This window comes from Stegodyphus dumicola, chromosome 2 (genome assembly GCF_044657685.1).
Source record: "Stegodyphus dumicola isolate Sdum_Otavi_A_Nest chromosome 2, ASM4465768v1".
In the NCBI taxonomy this organism is placed as follows: domain Eukaryota; kingdom Metazoa; phylum Arthropoda; class Arachnida; order Araneae; family Eresidae; genus Stegodyphus; species Stegodyphus dumicola.
Genome location: NC_140769.1, coordinates 236,580,273 through 236,595,788, shown reverse-complemented (window position 1 = coordinate 236,595,788; position 15,516 = coordinate 236,580,273). Strand labels below are relative to the sequence as shown.

General features: G+C 32.5%; 1 long non-coding RNA gene across 6 annotated transcripts in view; it reads left to right on the top strand.

The window, feature by feature from the left end:
• LOC118193142 (uncharacterized) overlaps positions 1–15,516 on the top strand; it is a 203,882-nt gene that overhangs the window by 170,364 nt on the left and 18,002 nt on the right. For 3 of the 6 annotated variants that reach the window (XR_015039816.1, XR_015039819.1, XR_015039817.1), the window contains one exon: positions 5,632–13,549. The exons of 1 other annotated variant lie outside the window; for it this stretch is intronic. This is a non-coding gene — a long non-coding RNA (uncharacterized LOC118193142). Of the gene's footprint in view, positions 1–5,631; positions 13,550–15,516 lie in introns of those variants that run through there. 2 more of the 6 variants (XR_015039820.1, XR_015039818.1) reach the window with 2 other exon arrangements.

Sequence of the window (15,516 nt, the reverse complement as noted above, 5' to 3'; positions counted from 1 at the left end):
TTTTATAACTCAGAGTGCACAAAAATTGTATCATCTGAAGAATTACCACTAGTTCTATTCAAATACTACAATAAATCTAAAGCGATGCATAAAAGAAATTAAACAAATAAAAAAGACAAATTTTTTTCACAGACGATGCAGCGCCGCAATGCGCATACGCTACTAATTATTTCAGTTCCCACTTCGCGGTAAGGCAAAACTACATAAAAATTCAAAATATTTTCATTAAAAATTGAAAGCTATAGAAAAACGTAAAACACCAAGTACAGTTAAAACAATTTAAAAAACAATTTTTACAATTAAAACTACAGTTTCTACGCAAAAACATGCTAATAAATTATTATATGATAAATCCAGAATGAATTAAGCATAATTTAATTCGCAATAATAAAAAGAAGATGTTACTTTGTTATTGCGAAGCTTAATTTCTCTAGATTGGCAACAAATCCACTATTCTGCTAAGTTTTAAACTTAAAGAAACATGGCTGCCATAGTAATCAAAAATTAGCCTTAGAAGCACTTAAAAAGCTTTTAAATTGTTGATAATTCCACAATTATTGCATGCAGGTTAACTGAAGGCATAAAAATCTTATCCGTGTGGGATTCTTCACATTGTAATGCTGAGTTACTGTTGAACGTGAAGAATCTTTAGAACGGATATGCGAATAATCGCTTGAGTTCGTGTGACAGGAAACAACAAGATGGAAGGGTAAATAACCCTTTATCATTCAAATAAGATTTAGCAGAACTCCGTCTTGGCGTGTACAATAAAAGCCGACACCTGGGCGTGAACTTAAGAGACTAAGAATTAAACTAAAACTAATCTAAACTAAAAAGAGATATAGCCGAAGCTATCAAGATTCTAACAGAGTTGGCCCCTTAACGTTAATAGACTGCGAAGCTATCAAGGGCCTAAAGTACGGCCGAGCGTAATAGCTTACGAGAGAGTAGCCTAAAAAGGCGGACGCGTGCAGCCAAAAACCTGGTATCTCTCTCTCTAAGACCGAAGAACTTCGCGGTTAAATACGCTCTTCCTCATTATGTATTCAGACGTGATTCTAAAACTACGTTCTGGCCGGAAGTAGTAAGTTAAAGTTAAGAATCGAGAGGAAAGGAACTTAAAATTTAACTGTTAATAAAATTAACATAATCCTTACGACCGGAAGATAAGAACAACAAAATTTAATCATTTTTAAAGTAAAAAATGCACAATTTACCAATATATAAGAATAAAAAAAACTGTGCTCACTGAGCTAACAGAGTTACTTATATATTTTTGGTACGGCCGACTGCAACCAAAAGGAAGGTGCGCAAAATACAAATATAATTTAAATACAAACATATAAGAATAAAGAAACTGAGCTCACTGAGCCGAATAGCAGAGTGAATATACATATATTTATATACTTTTGGTGCGGCCGATTGCAACCAAAATGGGAAGTGCACATCTACATGTTATAATAGTCCTATATACAAAATTTCACCTTTTTGAGACAACTCGTTTCTTAAGTTATGCGAGATACATACATACATACGTAAGCACAGACGCCACGGAAAATTCTTTTCCGAATTCACTTTAAATCAGTTTTGTAATTTTTTTGGAGGGGAACGAGTCCTTTATTCTGTCTTTACGTACAGGTGTCACGTAAAAACACTGTTAAATTGCATTCGGTAACGGTCAAGATGGATATTTTCTTTGAAATATGATACCCGAAAATTTTTCCGATTACAATACTTCCTTTCTACTTCGTGCAAGGATATAAAAAGATGCATTTAGAAAAATGATTTTAATTGTCCTTAAACAGGGAGCGCAATGTTACTTATCATTTCTTACCCGTATTTAATGTAAACATGTATAGTTTCTTGCAAAAATAATGTAGTTGTTGCAAGTATTGACTTGTTGACTGTTGCGTTGAACTGCTGACTGTAGCAAGCGTTGAATGACGACCCAGCGGGTAACCATTACGATCAACTCAGAATTAACATATACCGTGTATTATGTTTCCCTGCTTCATTCGGAGTTAAAAGGAACTTAAACCTGGTATGTTCAATAAAATAACTGACAACCCATGTTAAAAGCGACATCTCCCTGTTCATTTGCCAACTGCTACTATCGATAAAACAGGGGACCATAAGACAAACAAACCAAAGCCAGAAAAATCCAAGACTTCGACTTGTGTGGAAAGCTTGGTCTATACATACACAGAAGGTGTCTGTATAAATGAAGCCATCGATTCATCAAAAGGCGAGGAAGAACCGAAAGTTTGTTTAAAGCGTTATAAATGTAAAACGAGAGTTAGAAATGGAAAATCCGGGTTTCTTCTTCTCTCAACTCTCTATTTGGAGACCCTTAATGGCGGGTGGGGGGCATCATGCATTTTTAAAGAGAAGGTATCCCCTTTTTGTTTGAGTTCGGACGCGCGCGCTGGCCTGGAAGACGAATTTTAACGAAGAAGGGAGGAAAGGTAACACGGAGAACCTTTCAGTTATCATCGGTAGATAAGCTTTAGTTGGTTTCTTTTTACTTGGCACTCGAAAAGTCGCAGTTGTTTTAGGAAAGTAACATATTCGAAACTTTCAGGAGGAGTTCCATTAAGAGCTCCAGCTTTCCATGATGCACATTGAAGGTGTTTGTAATTCAGTTTTTTATTTTTTTAATCCACGATACTTCACTTTGCCAGCTTATGCATCAACGTTGTAGAATACAACCACGAACTGAGTGCAGATTTTCAAATTAATATCCTATTAACAACAGACTAGATACACGATCAGCAGAAAATGGTAATTACAATAATGGAAGTTCGAAACATGTTATGATGGTCGCTATAAGCGTAGGTTGTTCATTATTAAGACAAAAGAACATTCATTATTAAGATAATGGACTGTCATGGTTTTCTCTCTTGTTAGTTTTAGAAGGGTACTATTTAACTTTATTAGCCCAAAGGGGCCTTAGACTCAAAGGGCTATTAGCCTCAAAGACGGCATTTTGCGTCGTTTCACTTTTGCGTTGGTTCACTTTTCAAACTGTTGCCACCAAATATTATCGCCATGTATTATATTTAAAGAAACTAAATAATGAAGAATCTGAATTAGTGCATGAATGTTTCTCGCATCGTTAAAGAACAACAGTACCTACAGCCATCAAATTTTGAATAACATAGTCCTCCAACCAAACACGGGTACTTGGAAGCCCTAATTTTGAATTTGTTTTATTATCTATTTCAAATTTTTTAAAACTTTAACGAATTTTTGATTAACAAACTCGACGATTTCAAAGCGAGCAATGGTAATACTGTACGGAAAATAAACCTTTCTATCTCCAGCGCGCGAGACTGTGAATCAGAATTTCTAAAGATATGCTGTTTTAAAATATTTTGTGATATTGCTGTTCAATTAAATTTTATATGGTTTAAGTGCGAAGAACATAATATTTAATAAATAAAGGTAACACACAAAACATTAAAAAAAAAACGCCCTTTTGAGCGTAATATAAAATCTAAAATCTTTTGAGATTTTCTTTTTTTATTATTTTTAATTTTTTAATATTAATTTCTCTTGTGTACTCACTGCTAATCATGGTTTCTTGGTTAATGTTCTATGATTTATTCGTAAGATATTTCACATTTTTTTCGTAAGATATTTCAAATCTTATATTTTCTAGTATGAAATTTCTATTTGCTGCAAGAAACAGTCAAGAGTAAAAAAGAAGAACTAGAGGTTATTTTTTAACTGCAGAACATGCTGGAACGCACTGGAGAGAATGATACCAATCACAACTTTGATTAAGATAATTTGAGAACGAAAACTCTATCACCCATAAAAAGAAATATAAAATAGTGATTGAATTGAAGTGCATTTTGAAGTGTATTGTAGCTGAAATATAAATAGCGATTGAAGTGTATTGAACTGTAATATATAACTTACAAAATTTATACCTAGGGCTTGAAATTATTATAAATCATATTCTTGCAAGTAAAATATTTACGTTCCATTGTCTTTCGTTCACATTATCTTAGAAGTCCCAGGGTAGTGGAGCCACAGGGTATTAGACTTCAAACTGAAGCTCGTAAATAGTTTGAATCAGTATTGTCTGTCAAGCTCACAAGAACTGAATTTAAATTTTTTTAATCTTTAGTTTTCTCTAACTTGCTGAAGTGAAAATAAATGTTTCAGACTGAGTTTTATTCTGCTGTTATTTTAGCATTCTAAGCTTGAAGATATAGATGAAATGACAAGACATCCAGCAGTTTGCTGACTATTCTAGAATTGTTAGAAAAGTGTTAGTGTTTAATATGAGAGGATTAAACTGCTGTTAAATGAAATGTAGTTTAGAGTGATAAGTGATTATTACGAAGCCAAACACATATCACACAGATAAAGATATGTCTTTCATTAAATGCTACATTGATAGTATAAATGTCTAAAATAATCATTTAGATATCTCATAAATGAAATAAAATAGACATATTATTAAGAATTTAAATAAGGACATAGATTTTCAAGTATACATTAGTGTTAGTAAAATCTCTCAATTCGTTTCACTAATATAATGTAGCATAACAAATTGAAAGATAAATTGGAGGTCTTCTCACACAAGATTAATAAAACTGGTAGTTTGAAAACAAACGATATTAGAGAACTTTTCTTTTAGGAATGGCAACAGAATGAGAATTCTTTAGCCATTGATGAGTCTCCCTTGAGAATATCTTTTAAATTAATACAGTAAAATAACTTTAATATATTTTTATAATTACGTAAAATTTTAGAGTTATTTATCATCTTAACAATTTATTAAACATACAGTAACAGCAGCTCTTACTCAATTAATGGCCACTAGTGGCTGAGTGTGTAGGATCGCTGAATACTAGTAGTTTCCCCCCAGGTCCGAACCCCATCCAACAAGTCGTGCATAATTGTTTTCGTGACTTCTCCTACGTGTAATGTGTATATCAACCAGTTTCCATCAAAAAGTCTTCCACGAAAGTCCCATCTTTGGGAAAATAGCTCTTTTATTCTTTGCCGTAATCAAACAACTTAGCCTAACCTACACATTTAATTCATTTATAGTGGTATACTTTCATCGCGCTTATTATTTTATTATTACCATTTTATGGCGTTGTTGTTACCATTTTATGGGGGCGTGGTGGTTATGTACTTGGTGTATATCCTTGAACTGACATGACTCCTTTACCTTAAACATAACCTTTATTCACACACACAATAACTTTAAACGCAACTGCAATAACGGAAAGAAATAACAAAATCTACTAAACTAAAATTCAAACATCCTATGCTCCAGCTAAGGGCGAAGTGAGCTAGTTTACTGCCGTGCTAGAAGATTTTACATAAACCACATGACGTGGATTGGCTGCGCACGCAGTCGAACATTAGATTGCCACAGAGTATCCACCCAGTGACACAGCCACGACACAAAGAGGTTGGCTGTAAATTTCCAATTTAAGATTAGATTGCCACAATGCTTTCTGATGTTCCAGGTTGGATTTTTTTTTTATTAATTACCTCGAATTCATGCTCTAATGTTTAAATAAAAATAATTATCAATAATAAAAACAATAAGAATGTTTTGGCGAAATGTTGTATTTTTATTATTTTTTTACGTCTTCTTCCTAGGTTAATCGCGACTTTTTTTGTACTGTAACGGATATGAAGTGTTACGTTAATACCGGAATACGGAGAAGCAACCGGAAGACATATCTCAGCAGCGGAAATCGTATCTGAGAAGGAACAGAAAAAAAAAATACCACCTGTGAAAAGAAAAGGAACCCATTCCCGCATTGCTAAAGAAAAGTAATCAGAAATAACCTGTATTGATCTACACAGAAAGATCTATTTTCAAAAAATCAGAATATTGTTGAAAATACTTGTAAATATTTCATTGTATTTTGGCTTTCGTGTATTGTTGTAATGTTTTAATTGTTTTTATTTGTTTATTTGTTACTTATTATGTAATTATTTTAGCATACCTTTTTAATGTTGGCATATATTTTACCTGAAAACGTTTGTCCATTGTATAAAGTCATAGATTTTAATTTTAATCCGATAATCAACAATTAAATTGTAAAAATAACTCAATTAAAAGATGGCATGTGCAAAAGCTCTCCCGGCGGGCCTTGGTGGTAGTTTGTTTTGGGGCCAAGCTGCCGATATTTGATGATTTCTCACCAAATTGGTGAGATTTAGGGAAATTTTCGAAAAATACATTTTCGAAGCTGTAGAAACGAATTTTCTCGAAGTTTCTAGAAATTGCAGTAACCCTATATAAATACGGCACCAAGAGTTAGTGAGGCAATTACATCAGAGACTTAATTAAGTTCAAAGGTTTAACTGAATGAATCCTGGATTCAAAATCAGGCTTTAAAGTTTACTCTGTGAGTGACATAGGTGATCGGTAATATTTCTCATGTGAGGAGAATTTGCCTTATCTCTGTGTTGTCCTTGAACTATTTTCAGGTGCTTATTTTGCTGTACTGCTGTTATTTACTGTAACAAACTGACAGTTCCGTCCTGTTTATCCAGCTAGTTACTGGGAACATATCTCCAGGGCCGGCAGGTGGTAAAAATGCTTTCTCTCTTTTCATATTTATTAAATTTTAACAATTTTACGAATACATTAAATCGTTTATATCCCATTACATCAGACGTTAAAAATGTTCCCGAACTTAATTATTTTATCTAATCAACTAATAATACATTATAAATAATAAAAAGCAGATAATCATTTAGCTGTTTGTAGAGTCATTAAGTTTTTCGAACCAGGAGATATGAAACTCCGAATCTTTCGATGATAGCTGGACGTGCTTTTCAATTGGACGCGGTAAAGAGGAAGAAAAACCTTACATGGTCTCTAGAATTGTATGAGAACATGTTTAACAAGTTTTGAAAGAAACGTATTAAACAGTTGATTTTGACTGCACGTTACAGTAAATAATATCTTATATTCATTTCACAAGTTTTCGATATTACTGCCATTCTCAATTTTATAAATACCAATGTTTTTAATTTATACTTTCCAGTGTAATAATCATAATAATAGTAATACTAATATTTTTTACACTACCTGTGGCAACAGAATTTATAGTAAAATACTTTCAAATAGCATTACCCGGAAACAAAAATCTGTGAAGTTACGTATGCTATATATAAGTATTCATGGCAACTATGATGATATAAGCTGCTTAAGTAATAACAGGCATATCTAGCAACAAAACTATCCAAAAATTTACAGGTAAAAATAAATAAATTTAATTTAGTGAAAGTATAAAAGAATATTATTTGAACGGTTATTTCCGGAACTCTTATATCACCATTATTAATAATAGAAGTCGTTGCTAAAGCAACTCGAAGTAGGAATCTTGAAATATATTATAGATTAAAGATTATTATAGATTACTGACTTTGGCAATAGAATTTCTCTTAATTTCCTTAATAGATGAGTATCGTTTGCACTCTATCATTGCATTCCTCTAAGCTGAAGAACTATGTTAAAAAGTAAAACAAAATTTAAAAGAATAAGAAAGAATTTCTATTCTCTTTGAACAAAGCATTTTTGTTTATAGTTTATAATATTTAAATAACTTTTATTTATTTATTTTTTTTAAACTTCATCATACGCATATATTTTTTAGCACACTACAAAGTTATCCTCTGTTAATAGAAGACGTGAAATAAATAGGTTAGAATTACCAAATACTCTTAATGAACTTCAAGAGAAAAGATTCTCACCCTCGTATATTTTTAATGCGCATTTCCCCTCCTTCTCTCTTTCCCTCTCATTGTAGCTGTCACTGTGAGATGACTCTAGAGAAGCGAACCGGAATGACCACCAACTGGACTTTGGCGCCTAAGAGGTGACGCCTCCTGTTAAGGCAGTAGCTTGTAAGAAGTTGAAAACTCCTCACACTTTCAAAATATAAGACAAAACAAAAGGGATGTTGTTTCGATAAATAAATTACAGTTGTCTTTTGGAAAAAAAAAAAAAAAAATTGGGCCTTTCAGATATCTTTGATCTGAGATTACATTCACAAACATAGATCTTCTGATGAAAATGCTTGACTGAATTCGGTACTCGAAAAGAATGCTTATACAAGAAAGCCATTTACATACAGTGTTCCTTGTGTATAACTATTACGAATATTTTTTTTAATTTATTATTATATAAGTAACAAGAAACGGTTCATTTCTTTCCTAAAAGGCAAAGCTTGAAAATTTCATACGCAGAAAATGAAATTAATTTATGCGAAGCGACATGTTCACAGTACCAAATTTATAAATTAAGCAAGGTGCATTATTGACAATTAGACTGATAATAATGAAGGAAATGATTCCGCAACTTAAAAACTGTTTAAAAGATTAATTATATCTTCGTTATATCAGTTTATTTTGCAATATTACATCAGTTTATTCCGCTTTCCAAATTTTTATCAACATGTCATTTCCTTAGAATCCTTAGCCTTCAATTTCACATTTAAGCTAAAATTAGTATGTAACACTACCTTATATAACACAACAAAACCATACACCATATCTGTTTGCAGTATATTTGAAGCATTTTGTACACATTATTTTTCCTCTCTTTTATGTTACAATCAAGAATTTGTAATTATAGAATTTCTAGGGCGAAATAAATAAAGTAGTTCAGACAAAAAAAAAAAAAAAAAAAAAAAAAAAAAAACGCAACAATTAAACCTATAAAAAAAAAAACTTTCCAGAATTTTTATGAAATAAAATTTTCCTTCTAACTTCATACATTTTCGTTCATTAAAAAATACTTAATTCTCATTGACTATAAAGTGAAACAAACTGAACATTTCTTTAATATTGTTACGGATTTTGTATTTAATTTGCTATGCTTAGTAGAATTATGATTAAAATTGTTTCATATTCCCCCCAATGCAGCACGAGACTTATTTGAAGAGAAAGCTACCCCAAAAAACTAAAAGAACAGGAGCACTCGAATTTAATAAATAGATATCGCGTAATTGTACTTTTTCGCTATCCAGAACAGCCAAGAAAATACGAGAAGATTCTCGTGCGTGATTTAAAAAGCTTATAAAAGCTGGAGGGAAACATCTCTGTTTTTAGCTTTCTCTGTTTTGAATTAAGTTCTGTTGAACGTTTCAGTAGTTTAAAAGATAACTACTGTGAGATATTAGGATATTGTACGAATATCTCTAAGGAAATTTAAGCATTTTGCTTTATTTGCTGTGATAAGAATAAATTTTATTTATTTTTCATCGGACTTGTGCATTCAATTTATTACGAACCCGTACGCAAGCTACACTTTTTGGTGTCAAGAGTGGGGTTTAAATGCCAATAACTAGAGCGATGGAAGAACAGTTGAGACAGTAACTGCATTTGCTGCATTCCAAGAAAAGATGGAAGTCGACCAAGCATCATTTAAAGGAGAGATGAAAGATTCCGTTCGAGAAGAGATTTTAAAGCAGTGAAGCAAAAGATAGATACTGGTCAAGAAGAAACTAAATTGGGCGCAAGCTCTGTCCGCGACGCATTGAAGCTGCGTTTTGGGAGAAATAGTTGAAAGACTACAGTAGGCTTCAATTAAAATCCCGTCAACAGAAGCTCAGAAAGCAACTCGTAGAGATCGCCACCTAGTCAGAGTTGTGGAAGTCCACGAGCCAGTGGATCAATTGATGGCTCGTTTAGATGATTTATCCAGACAAGTTGACTCTTTGATACGGAGTAAGAGTGAGAGAGGACTGGCTCTAAGGTGTTGGAGATGTGGTACTGAAGGCTACCCACGACGGAATTGCAGAACACCTCAGGGTACGAAAAATAAAACAGATAATTTTACCAGACAAGTCATTGTCTTGAGGTGGAACAGAAGTGAAAGGAAACCAATTCTAAAGTACTGAAACTGCGGTGCTGAAGGCCACATACGAAGAAATCGCAGAACACCCCAGAGCATATAAAATAAGACAGAGGATATAAACAGACAATTAAATGCCATGAGACGAAAAAGGAGTGACCAGAAACCAAAGTGGTGGAACTGCGGAGCTGAAGATCACATACGAAGGAACTGCAGAAGACCCCAGGGTACGGAAAATAAGACCATTTCCCAGCAACGACACAGGAAACAAATTAATGACCATATCAAAGAGCGTAGGTTGCCAGATAATGTAAAACCCTGTTTTAAAAGGCGCTAAAGATTTCTACAGTGAGTGTCAACAGTAACAGACTATTCACCAATGGGCATATCGATGGAGGTTCTTGCAAATATGATTATTGACACAGGAGCTAATATTACCATCATTCGGAAAGATATAGCTCAACGATTTAAAGAAAAATTCATTGGGACGCCATCCTGTGCATCCTGTGTTACCCTCCCGACTGTGTCTGGCGATAAAATCGCCATAGATGGGAAGTTGAACGTTAACATCACGTTTGGAAGTGCCGTCTCACACGGCATATGAGGCAGATATTACAGATCCCCCCATACTCGGATTGGACGTTTTAAGGAAATACATTTTTTCCTTGGACTTCAAAAACAACAAACTGCTTTCAGCATTAGAGGACATGACTATCCATCCTCAGAAGGAATCCTTACTTGGAAACTCCGACGTCTCAGCATGTGAAAGACACTGCTCAGAGAAAGCAGGATATGTGAAAAATGAATAATGCCCTCGCCGGGACTTGAACCACGGACCTCTCGAATACGCGTCGTGTTAGCGTTACACCCCGAAGGTATGCTGGAAGGAGGGAAAAATAACCTTATTGCATAACTGAACAAAAAAAATTTGTTCGAGTACGGTGATAAATCAGAAGATTTGCCAGTAAAGAGAAGGGGACAACTTATCGACACATCAACAGGTTCGACATTAAAATCTAAATTTAAGCAACAGCAGTTCTAAACATTTTGGTTGTAGATTCATGCACAATAGCTGGAAATTTTTCATACAGCTATAAACATTTTAATGTCATTTGTAACTATGTATTTAAGTGAAATATCCGAACGTATGTGGCAACGAAAACAAAATATAAAAACAAATTAAATGCAGACTATGAAATGCGACTGTAAATAACATCAGTAGAGCTTGGAGAATTTGTGCAAAAAATGAAATGAATATAATGTAAGGGTAGGTGACACCTGGAGCATTAGTTAATCCTATTAATGAATAATTTACATCAGCTTTATGTTACTTTAAACATTGTACTACTTTAAACATTGTTTAAAAATCTGGTTACAATTCAAAACTTTAAACATTGTTTTAATACATATTTTTTCCTTAAGAGTGGGATGGAATTCCCTGAGAAAACCTAAGGACTCCGTGACTCGATAAAGTTCAAAAGCCATTGTAATAGATTATAAATGCATCTAAATAAACATGAACAACTGGCTTCCAAATATTATCTCAATTTAATATTAACGATTTTTTTACTTAAGATATTATGCAAGCATAGAAGTTGAAATAATGGATCCCCGTTGTACTTTTAGAACCATTAAATTATGCTATCGTAAATTAAATCCAGGCCTTCTAATATTATCTAAAAAAAATTAATTTGGTTGAGTAGTCTTCAAATAATAATGGTAATAAATATGATTTGAGTATCTGTAATGTCTACAAAATCACTTCAAATAATATGTGGTGCGAATATCTTTCAACTGATAAAAATATAAACTTACTTAGAATACCTTATAACTTCTGCGATGAGAAATAATATTTAAAGAATCACATTAAATAACATTTAATGAACCACATCAAATATTATCTAAGGAATTAAAAACAAACATTTGCAACTGTAAATGATGTACTAAAATTTCCATCAAGAAGCATAAATTCTTCGACTGTAAGAAGAACAGTTTCGGAAAGAACCAGTGAATAGGCATTAATCCTGATCTTCTAACCTGCATATAAATGAGAAAAATTGGAATATACACAGTGCTTTAAAAATCTGGTTACAATTCAAAGAATATTACTTCAGAAAGAAATGGTACTTTTAGAGCCTTAGGTTTTTCTGAATCAGGAGACATGAAAAATGTGCAGTCCCCTCGCCAGGGACTCGAACATGGACTTCTCGAATATGCGTCGAGTATGCTTCCAGTTACGCCACGAAGGCATGAGGAAAGGAGGAAGCAAATATCTTATTAGTTAATTTTTAATTTATTACTTAGTTTTTCAGTTAATGAAAAACTAAATTTTCGAACAATCGAACTGCCCAGCATCTAGCACTGGACACTTTAAAAACTTTCAGTGCATCCATGTTACAAATGGATTATTATTAGCTTCATAATGATTTTTGAAACTAATAATAATCCATTTTCCCATGATGGTAAACAAAATAAAAAATCTCCAGGCTAGCAATGATTTTAACTCTATCAATACAGCACAGTGCCCTGGGAAAAAAAAAAAAAAAAAAAAAAAAAAAAAAAAAAAGTTTATTTGTTACCGGTTCTCTCATGGGTAATAGTTGTAAGCTTCGTATGCAAGCGATCCAGTGGGGAGGGGGGAAAGTGCGCAGCTACATCTTCAATAATTTTCTGTCCATTAAACAAGTACAAAGATCTCCACGGGATACCGCAGAATAATAATTTAGCAATAATAATTTCTCCCTATTACAGTTTAACAGAGTTTTTTTTAAAAACTATTTAAAATCAGCTGTGCAAAATTACAGTGCTAAACTGCTATTTTATCCAGCTTTCGATTTTATGTTCGGCATTTCTGAGAATTAATTCTTAAACTTGCAAGACATATAGTAACTGCTCAATAAGACTCAATATGCCTCCGGTATTTAACTGAAAACTAATTGCAAAAATAAAATTGCGGTTCTTTTTCCGCTTATAAAATTTTTAATACTAATAACTTTTTTGACGCGTTAAATGTGATTTTTTTTTCATTTCCCCATCTTTATTTCAGGTTAATAAGCTTAGCCTAAAATGAAGATGAGTGTTTACAGACCATAAATATGGAATGATTTTCGAAGCATATATTTGTTGACGAGGCAGAAGAATTTTGCTTAATAAATATAGTCGAAAAGATTGCATTTCTATTTTTAAAATTCATAAAATTTCTTTGACAATAATTATAACTTATAATTAGGCAAATGTTAATTGGGTGCTTCCTTACTATAAAGCGGTCCCCAAAATTGTATCGCTATTCGACCAAGATGTAACACGAAGTGAGGTATAAGAGCACGTGGCAAGATTTCGGTGAGGTATCTCGGATGATTAGCAATTCAGTGTTGGGGCCCGCTATAATAAGAAAGTACTGTTACTTGTCTACAACCTTTCTAAATTCCACTCCACAAATTTACTTTTTTAGAGTAATATTTAATATATTTTTACAAAAGTAATACTTATTACAAATATTATTAATATCTTAAACTGTTCACAGAATATATGCTTAGAACTTTTTTAATGAAGAATTATTTATTAAACGAATGCATGCAATTGAAAGATAATTCATATAGCTAATATTAATGTCTGTTTAGTAATTTAAAAAAAAATCTGATGTGGACACCACATGATTTCCTTGTCTGATCTATTAAATTATACACATCTTTTGTTGCCTTTCATTTAAACTTATTTTCTCGAATTTCATTAGAGATATATTTTTCATTCAATCAATGCAGTTCTGACTTCGCTTCAATAAAAAAATACATAACAATTCAAATTATCTTCATTTAAAATTATAAAATACAGAAAATCCTTAAACACCAAATAGAGTTAAAAACCGTTAATTTTTTTTTTTTTTTTTTTTTTTTTTTTTACAATTACGATTAGAGTTTAAATTAATTAACATTAGGCAGAAAGACATTTTTCGGTTCACAAAACTTTTAATCCCATTCGGCAAAAGGACACTGAAGTTGGTGCAGAAACTAATTTAATTCCAAGGAGGTTTAATTCACGATGCTACAAAGTTTCAAATGTAAACAAATGGCGGCTTCGTAGAACTTAAACAACCATAAAACTGTTGATAATTTTACAACTATTGCATGCAGATTAACTAAAGGCATAAAACCTTTAACCATAAAATAAGAACAATGTAATTCAATCACTTTTAAAGCAAAAAATGATGCACAATTTACCAACATATAAGAGTAAAAAAAATTTGCTCACCGAGACAGGTAACAGAATGGATATATATATATATATAATAAAACTGCGTTATTATTGAAATAAAATTACTTAGTTGCAACGGATTGGCGTTGGAGAGGACTGCATTATAACTTGAAGACCTTGCTGCGTAGTTAGCAAGATGACACTAGAAGAACATACATAACGGTACATTCCACGCATAATTTTATTTTTCGATAATGCACATTATCACTGTGGGTGCGCTATGCATCTCCCAATTTTATACAGCTCACATTTCATAAAGAATGGACTAAATTTAGAAAAGTAAATTTTACGAAGCTAGTGGCAATATAAAGCAGTGACACGATGCAAAAGAAAAGACGGAAGAGAGGGAGTTGTGACGCAATTGGTCTTTTCATACCAAATTCCATTTCGGATTATATGACAGTTTAATGTACAGGGTTTTGGGTTTAGATTTCATCGGTAAGTGTGCATCAGAGCTGCAAGGAGAAAAATTTATTGTTGTTATTTTTAGAATGAAACAGAAGTTAAAGGACTATTAATTTATTATTTGAAAGCTAGATTTTATAGTTTACATATTAGATATTTTACACACACACACACACACATATATATATATATATATATCAAAGATATATATATATATATATGTATATATATTGGCAGAATTGGTGTTAACAGCTGGAATCTATCTCAGAAAACACATTATTGTATCCATTTAAAAAGTGTAGCATCGCCGATGTTCTCGATGGCTCAAAAAATTATTATACATATTATGGCACAACGAAAATAAAGGCAGCCTAGAAGAATCAAGTTTGATTTATTCGATTACGGCAAACACTTCAGACTTATCTGCCTTAAAACGAGGGACGCCTTTCGCGGAGGACTTTCTATAATTAGAAGAATCAAACTTTAAAATGTGAGCAAGATTCTGATAGTGATTAAAATGCAGACAATCAATGACGCAAAGGAATCAGATTCTGCTGCTGATTCAGAAGAAAATAATGAATAATACACTTACATATTGATCGCTATTGTTACTTCACAATAGAATTCTGTTACGATAAATACAGGGTGTTTATAAAGTCCCGGACCCATTTTGATGTTTGATAACTCATAAAATAATGAAGATATAAACAAACTTATGGCATTTATTGATGGAATAACTTACATATTTTCCTTTTCAGGTTTGAATATCTTTACTTTTGTAAATATCGTCTGCGCGTGTGGTTAATTTCAGATAATTTCACTTTCCAGTCTAAATATCTGTACTTTTCTAAATATTCTGCTTTTTCCTTAATATCGTCTGCTTTTTCATTTGGAGATATTCTAAATATCGTCTGCTTTTTCCTTTGGGGATTTGTAAAGGACAACGTTTACAAGAGGAGAGTGTCGAACATTGATGACCTAAAAGCCAGAATTACAACCGCAATAGCTTTTGT